This window comes from Geospiza fortis, unplaced genomic scaffold (genome assembly GCF_000277835.1).
Source record: "Geospiza fortis unplaced genomic scaffold, GeoFor_1.0 scaffold25, whole genome shotgun sequence".
In the NCBI taxonomy this organism is placed as follows: Eukaryota; Metazoa; Chordata; class Aves; order Passeriformes; family Thraupidae; genus Geospiza; species Geospiza fortis.
Genome location: NW_005054423.1, coordinates 835606 through 844140, shown reverse-complemented (window position 1 = coordinate 844140; position 8535 = coordinate 835606).

The window sequence follows — 8535 nt, the reverse complement described above, 5'->3', positions numbered from 1 at the left end:
AGGCTCAGAGGTGGAAAGGGAGGAGGTGCTCCAAGCAGCAGAGCAGGAACTCTCCTGCAGCCCATGGAGAAGACCATGGTGGAGCAGGTTGCTCCCCTGCAGCCCATAGAGGACCACGATGGAGCAGATATTCCCACTGCAGCCTATGGAGGACACCGTGGGTTCTTCAGCTTCTCTCAACTTTCCCTGGCTTACAGCCACACATGGATAGCTGTAAAACACCAAACTTCTGTTTCCACACACCACAATAAATTTTGATTATGTTTTTTCCCTGATTATAGGATTCAATTCTTCCACATTCTTTTTCAGTGGTGGAAAGGATAAGAAATACAGGTATATTATGTTCTCACAGGCATTTTTACAGAAACAAGTGCCTATGTAATTTCTGTATTCATAAATTAATAATAAGTACTCAGGCACACTTCAGACTGCTAAGCTTTCTAGCACTAGCAGTATGCTGCTCTTAAGCACCAAAAATCATCATGCAGTTAACAAAAAAGATTCAATTTTAATTAAACAATTTTTTAGAACCAATTTTAACATTTACAACAAGTTTCTGGATCTCAGGTAAAGCAGTCTGTAGGAATCTGTGCAAAATTGAGACATTTGTCTTGAAAATGCTATCAACTTTATCAATATAACCTTCCAGTAATCTATAGATCATCAAAAGGATGTGGTTAATCTGAGCAATATTTGCAGAATTTTCAGATTTGTGAAGAGTCTTAAAATGGTTTCATCCTAATTCAAGGTGGGTGGGAGCAAATTCCTAAAATTTCAGCATCTCCTGTAGGGCAGGATTTCAGTGCTTTGGCCATGCTATTGACTTGACATTTCCCAGAAACTACAGCTCCAGCACTGTATTATAGTATGCATTGAGACTAAAGGCCATGAGCATTTGAAAAGTATTCAGGAAATGCCATTGCTCCTCAAGAATGGAATGTTTTTTTATGTTTTTGTCAAAATTTAGAATGTTTTTGTCAAAATTTAGAATGTTTTTGTCAAAATTAAGTATTTCTACAAGCAGGTAAGTGACGCTGTGTATTAGAGGTTGGAGAGAATGACAGTATGTGGGGTCTTCTATCCAAGAATTGTAATAACAGATTAGTAACAAAACCACAGAACAAGCTCAAGGAGAAATTCTTTCAGGAAGGTTCTTTGTAGTGCTGTGATTCACATCAATGCAGTGACCCTTTCCATTGTCCTGGGTCAATAATGCTTTTCAGCACAGAGGTATGAATGTGAATTCCATTCAAAATCAAGCATAAACCTTAACCATATAGGAATCCAAAATGCTTGAATTCAGGACAGAAACACATTGCTAGGACCTGAGCAGAAATGACTATGAATCCTGCCTCTGGGTAATGCCCCTGGAGCTAATCAGTTAAACTCCCTGCTGCATGAAATATGGCACTGGAGGGAGTTCTGGCCCTCTAACAGAGACATTCACAAAATTTGTGTAGATGGAAACTGATAGCACTTCCCAGCTACCTTCCCACTACGGCCCTCCAAGGATAAGGAGCTATGTGAGCAGAGAATTGGGTGACAATATACCAAAGAAATTAATTTCAAGCTGATTACACATGGCACCAGCCTCATATCTTCTCAGTTTATCACCAGGAGACTTGGGCACACAACAGCAGATCTCAGCTCCTGCATCCATGGTTTCTGGTAACAGCTCCCATCATGCCATATTACAGTAGGAGCACTTCAGTCTCATTCCCTCTCTTTGTTTTTTAGTTTAAATATGACTATAGAAGCACTTGAAGCTGACCTAAAAAGGCGGGGTTAATGAAAATCATGCAGACATTGAATGTCAGAAGAATGGGTTGAGGATTTGCATGCATCATACTGGAGCCACTGCATACATTTCCATAACAGTAAGTGATGAATAATAAAACCTCCAAGTTTTATGTTTTTATCATGTCATCATCTCTGATTTAATATTCTTTTTGATGTATTTTTTTCTTTCTTGTTCACAGTGCTCCTTCCTTCATTATTTAGTTCAAACAATAAGCCTTTTCTCCACCTTTTATTTATACGTTTTTCCCTTCCTGATGCAAAACAGAAATATGCATTAAGAAGCCATCCCAGAGGTGATTAGAGTCATTCATATGTAAAGTAAAAGGAGGACTCTCTGGGGAGGACTACTAAGCTCATATCACTATTTAAATATTGCTTGTTTTTGTCTTTTTTCCCACTAGTTTGCACACCTCCTTCCTCCTCCTCAAAAAACCTCACACATGCCAAAAATTCATGGCGCTATTTGGGCAAGGTCTTAGAAAGTTGTTCTTTTTAGAGAATGGTGGTAATTTGTGTTTCAGGTCTTACCAGGCATATGGTCAGTCCTTGAGACAACCTGACCCTGTAGTTGCTGACTGCTTGCAGAAGTGCTATTAAGTCTGATCCTTCCACTCTGAACCCAAAGACAATGCTCACCTTTCATTTCAAAGCAAATAGAACCAAGATTTACACTGGAGATTATTATCTCTGTTTTACAAATTAAGATTGGTGTAATAAAGCCTCAGAATAGGACACTGCTGCCTACCTTGTTTTGGACAAAATCTCACATTCTCCTATTAACCCCTGCAAAATGGAAATTGAAGGGGACCTGAACTGCCCTTAGCTATCACCTAGGTAGAGAGGCATCCAAATTTCCTTCTGCAAGATGTTTTATTTTTATTTTTTCTTTTTGTGGAACCCAAGACATTTTTCAGTTAATGTCATAAAAATGACTGTGTGACTTGGCCACTGTCAGCTTGCCTTAAGATTCTGAGTATAATGCAGGGATTCCCCAGGGTGCTTTGGGTGCTTATTTTTCTAACAGAAAAATCCTCCCGTTGTCTGGCTGTCTCTGCCTAGGAACGCCTATGTGTCAGTAATATTGAATTATTTAATACCCAACCTTTATACCTGCTCATCTCTTAGTATAATTCAGACACTGTGCTCAGTTCCACCATTGCAGCTATTTCCAATACATTTCCTTTGGTATTTACCTACTGGAGCAGATCTGAGCAGATAAAGAAAAACATTCAAATATTTTGAGTTAGACCAAAACTGTTTAAATGCAGCCTTACTGGAAGATTTTCAGTGCCCTTTAGAAGCCACCTTAGCCTTTGCAAACTTATTCTCTTATTTAATTCTCAATACATTTAGATACCAATGTTGTGACATGCTGAACAAGCTGTATTAGCCAAATGTGACTAATATATTTTCATGAGTTTTAAGCCTGTAGTTATGATAGTCTCCAACAAAGGCTAAGACAATAATGACAGATGCCAAATATAAAAAAAAAACTGTAGAATAAAGAAAGAGAAAACTAATACAGATTTTTATAAGTGACATTTGAATTATTTACACATTAAGAATTTATTTAATAATTTTATATTCCCTAAGGTATTTTGATCAATCTTTCCAAAAGAAATCATTTAGACTTTTTCTGTTTAAAAGAGCTAACAACTAAATCCCTTGCTGAAGTGTTCTGTTTGATTTACTTGATCTGCTTTATGTTTATTTAAAAACAAACAAAACATCCTAAAATGCTGTCAATCAGGGGTGACCTGAAATCTGGTAAGAAAATCTCTGTACAAGAATCCTTTTTTTTTATCTTAGCTTAAATGAAAATATAAGCAGAAAAAAAGATAATAATATGCCAGAAATTAACTTTTTGCCCTGACCAGAGTGCAAAACTCTCATTGAGATTGGAATTTCAGCCCAGATGGCTTGGCCAAGAAACAGATGTCAATATTGTGAACTGCACTGTATATGATTTGACATCTTGACATTTAGTAGACTTAGAAAAAATTATTACAAGAGACATGGATATGTTAAGGATGAGCTTTACTAATACCACCATACCTATTTCCTGCTACTGCTCTCCTGGTTATGTAGCAGTGTGGAGGGCAGCTCAGGCTGCATGCAAAACAGCAAATTCACCAGTCCTGCACCCTCTCTGGCACACTTTGCCCAGCCTTGGGCATTTCCCAGCCGGATAAGAATGAGTCCAAAGTAAAAGCTCATGGAATACATTCAGTGTGGACATCAGGTGGCGTTTCCCAGGCAGACCCTGCTCCCTCTGGACCACAGTCCTGGCTGGTGTAGACATGCTAGCAAAGCACATCAGGAGAAAGAAAAAGCCTTGCAGTCCCTCAGGTGCTTCACCTAAGTGTCTGAGCCATCTTGCAATCGGATTTCAAAGCACTAAATATTCATCCCAATGACTTCAATCAATCAATGGTGTACAGGAGTGCAATTGCAAAACGTTCCACAGGCAATTTCTGAAAGCAATTTTTATTGCAGTTTCCATTACAACTACAAATAGCAACTTGTTCTTAATCTTTTCATAGCAGTCTCCCACTTGAGCTGTTATCATGAAGTATGTTTTCTGTCTTGAAGTACTGAGGACAGCATAGCACAGATGGGATGAGCCATATAAAATTATTTAGGAATTGGATCCTATTTCCAAACAGTTGCCATGTCAAAAATTAGCAGAAAGGGTGTAACAAGATTATTTTACAAAGAGGATGCAGAGGAAGATGAATTACTTCTAATGAGATTTACCCACTTTTTTTTCCTTAAAGTTGAGACTTAAAACACCAAAAAAAATTTAATTAGAGAGAAGACTTATTTTTTAATAGGGTTCTGTAGAACTTCAGGAGACACCAAAGGGAGATATCCAAAGACTTCTCTATACAAGACTTCATCAAACTAGAGTTGAAAACACACAGTTTATCTATCAGATGACCAAACTAACGATTGTTCTGCTCTCTGAAACATAATTTTTGAAAGAATTCCTAACACAATGTCCTTTTGCTTTCTAATGTCACTCACAAAGGGTGTTAGTTTAGGCTACAGCTGGCAACATAATTAGTTGATTAGGCAGAGTGATTCTGGAGCATTCACTGATCTGATGCCTGTGATCTAAATAATGAAACATTTTGTCCCTCCAAATGAGAATGCTTTTCAAGCACATGCCAAAATTAAAAAACATGTGGTTCTGCTGTGGCAATGTTCCAGAGATGCACCAATGCTTACAAGATGCACCTTGTACCCTGCACTGGCATGAAATTGGAGTTCAAATGATGATTCAGTACAAATTATTCTGAATCAGAAGACAGCCTGCAGAAAAAGTATAAATATGCCTTACAGAACAAAAAGATAAGAGCCTATCATACTGTATTTTAGCAAAGGGTCATCATCCTCAGTGGAAACACATAAACCATAAAAATGTCATTGCAACTGGCAGAAAAAGAAATATCTCTTTGTTTTAATTTATACAATAATTTTATAATTTTTGGTAGTAAAATTAAAGCAGCTGCGTATTTCCCCTCTCTCCTCTTGAATAGGGAATTGGTTCCCTGGAAATGCTAAGACAGAATTTTCTACAAATACCAATTCTATCTGACAGATTCATTGGAAAAATTTATATTGGATATGATAAAGAAGACTATTTTTGTATCTGTTTTCTATTTCTCCATCAGTGATAATGACTAAATAAACTGAATAACATCCCTCAGTCCACCAGCAGTAACAAGAGTTATTGATTCTAAAATAAAAATTAAACTTTCTAAAATTAAAGATTTTCACTCCAGATAAAGTCTTTGCTTTGTTATTAACAGTTCTGGAGAAATGCATTCAAGATTTTCTGGTAATCCATTGCTCCTATTTACTGATACATGAAAATTACTACAGATTTCTCCTCTGGGTTGTTCGTTTACTTCTACTGTTGATGTGGAAAAAGTGCCCGCCTACGTATCAGTCCACATGGTAAACAGTCAGTGTTCAATCAACAGCCCCTAATTAATATTCACAACATTTCTCTGAGGTTTTGTTTATTTCATCTTATCATCAAAAATTAATCCAAGATAGAAAAAAGAGAATGAATGGATCAAGATTTCAAAACATTCATTAGTGAATCTTCAGTTGTAAGCTGCACCTTCCTGACATTCACCATATAAATTTCTTCCAATGTCCAAGAGAGGGCCAAGGGCTATTACCTCCCTTCTTGTGAAATATCCCATGAAAAATCAAGGATGACCTATAAAATGAGAAATTTTCTCTGTTGTTTTCCAAGTAAGCATTTTTCCTTGATTTCCTGCCTAGCTATGAAACTGCACTCATTGCTACACAAGTAAACATGAAGACTACTCCCTAAGTCCTTCTACAGAGACATTTTTGACTAAAATACATGGATATAAATCAGGAAGGGAAATTAATTTTATGTCAGCAAGAAGCTTCCTGACCTCCTACTATCTGGCAGCACCACATGTTCCCATTCTGCAAAATGATTCAACAGCCCCCTGGAAGCACAAGAACAGCCTTCCCCTGCAAAGGGAAATTCAAAAAGCAGAAGAACCTGGGTTGCTCTATAGAACTATGAAAATCAAGATCCAGTAGCAACAGTAAGAGAAAGCCTGAAGACAGATGGAAGCTGAACCTGTAAAAAGATAAGCCATATGAAATTATAATGTTATTGACATCAAATGGGGAGAAAAAAAAACAGAAAATCAAAAGTATTGATAAGCCCTTGAAAAGGTTTCATAAGAAGCTTGAAAGCAATCCTGAAAGCCATTTGCATAGATTACACAGGGAAAACGTTCCAATAATACATGTAAAATAATGAAAAGTACTAAGAACACGAGCAGAATCAATAAAATATTTAATAAACAGAAAAGTGCAGCAGAAACCAAAATAAAAACATCCAGCTCACATGATGAGAACTCAGCTTTTACTCAATCCCTGCCTTACCAATACCATTTTATTTAGTATTTATGGGCTTATTGCTATAAAACCCCATATAACAACATATATCTACATTGCAGTTTGTGACTTGCAGATAAAGATCCCTCACCACAATGGTCTCAGAGGTGAGAGGAGACATCCTCTGAGTCTGTGAGGGCATGGGAAGCATTTACACTGAAAATATGAATATGTTGTCAGTGGAGAGGAATGATTGGTATGCCTGAAGGGGTTTGGACAGGGGCTCTGGGGAGGAAAGGAGAGGGAGAATTTATCCCTGAAAGACCTTGGATGGAAGGCAATATCCTGAAAATGCCACAATGACTTTAGGAGGAACAGGGCTAATTTACTGATGGTTTAGTAATTGTCAGGCTCTGGTGAAAGCCACAGAAAACCTTTAAAATCCCTATAAAAGGGGCCTGTTTTAAAGAGGTTGTCATTGCTGAAAAGAAAAATAATAGACTAATGGGACTAATTCTAAACCCAGCAGGTCAGGAGCTGAGGCCTTGCAGAATAGAAAGGGAAAGCAATCATGTCAGATGAAAGAGAACTTGTAAGGGGAGAATATTCTGCTGTGTCCTGTCAAGCCAATTGTGGACTAATGCACATCTCTCATTGCTGTCACTAATTTAAACAGGCTGAACATTCAATCACTATTATTGTGTTATCTTTTTAGCTGAAGGTCGAACAAATGGGCATTGAAACCTTATGACTTCTCCTGTACATGGAAAAAAATCTTTGTGCCTACATTTGGTATGTGACATTGCATTTTGTAGCTAGAATTCTGCTTCTTTTAAGTAGAATTGAAGGACATATCTGAGAAAAAGCAAGCAGGAAATGCTCTGGCGGCAATCCCTATCCAATGAGTAGGGACAGGGATCAGCCAGGTGAGGAAAGGCATTCTCCCTTCTCACAGACTTTCCCAGTATGAACACACAGATTTGGGATGCTGGGCCAGGGCTGTGGTTTCATAACAGAACCACAATAACCATTCTTGTTATTGTGGGTATTATGGTTATTTCTCATAGAACTGTATGTGAAAACCAATACATCTTTACAGGGCTTCTCCTTTATTTATGCAGTCCATGATGCAGATATTGGAGAAAAAAAAATTTACAAAGCAGAGCTATTAACAGGCAACTTAGTGATAATTCTATATCTCCAAAACAAGAGCGGTCTCTGTCCTCTAATTTTCTTAAAGGGTCGTACAATAATTTAGGTTGGAAAGAATTTAGGCCATCTAGGTGGAGCTCCAAGAGCAGGGCCAGCTTCCAGTTGAATGAAGTTGTTCAAGTTGCTTCTGTGTCCAAGAAAGTTTCAAGTATGTACAAGGACAGCAACTCACCAACCTTGCTAGATAAATATTACAGTGTTTCACATCCCCATTGTGCAGGAATACTTTCCTTCTATCTATCAGGAAGGTTTAACATTTCTGTACTGAAAGTAAAAAAATGCTAACTCTGGTCTTTTCAGCATGCCAAATAAAGATATTTAAACAAACAAATGCCCAGCTCATTACTAGACCCTTTAGTGTAACCTGAAATACAATAATACATTTTCAATACCATATGCCTTGCAAAAAATAAAAGGGCAAAAAATTCAAGGACTCAGGATTTCTGAGTTATTACTCCCTCAAATTGAAAAATGGAAACAGAGATATCTTAGCTTTCTATTCTCCTTTTTAAACTAAATAAATGAAAAAAAAAAGAAGAAAACAACACACAAAACTTTTTTTTAGATTCTTCCAAGAGGAGGACTTTGATGCAGCTCTATCTCCACATAGTGCACACTAGTACACGT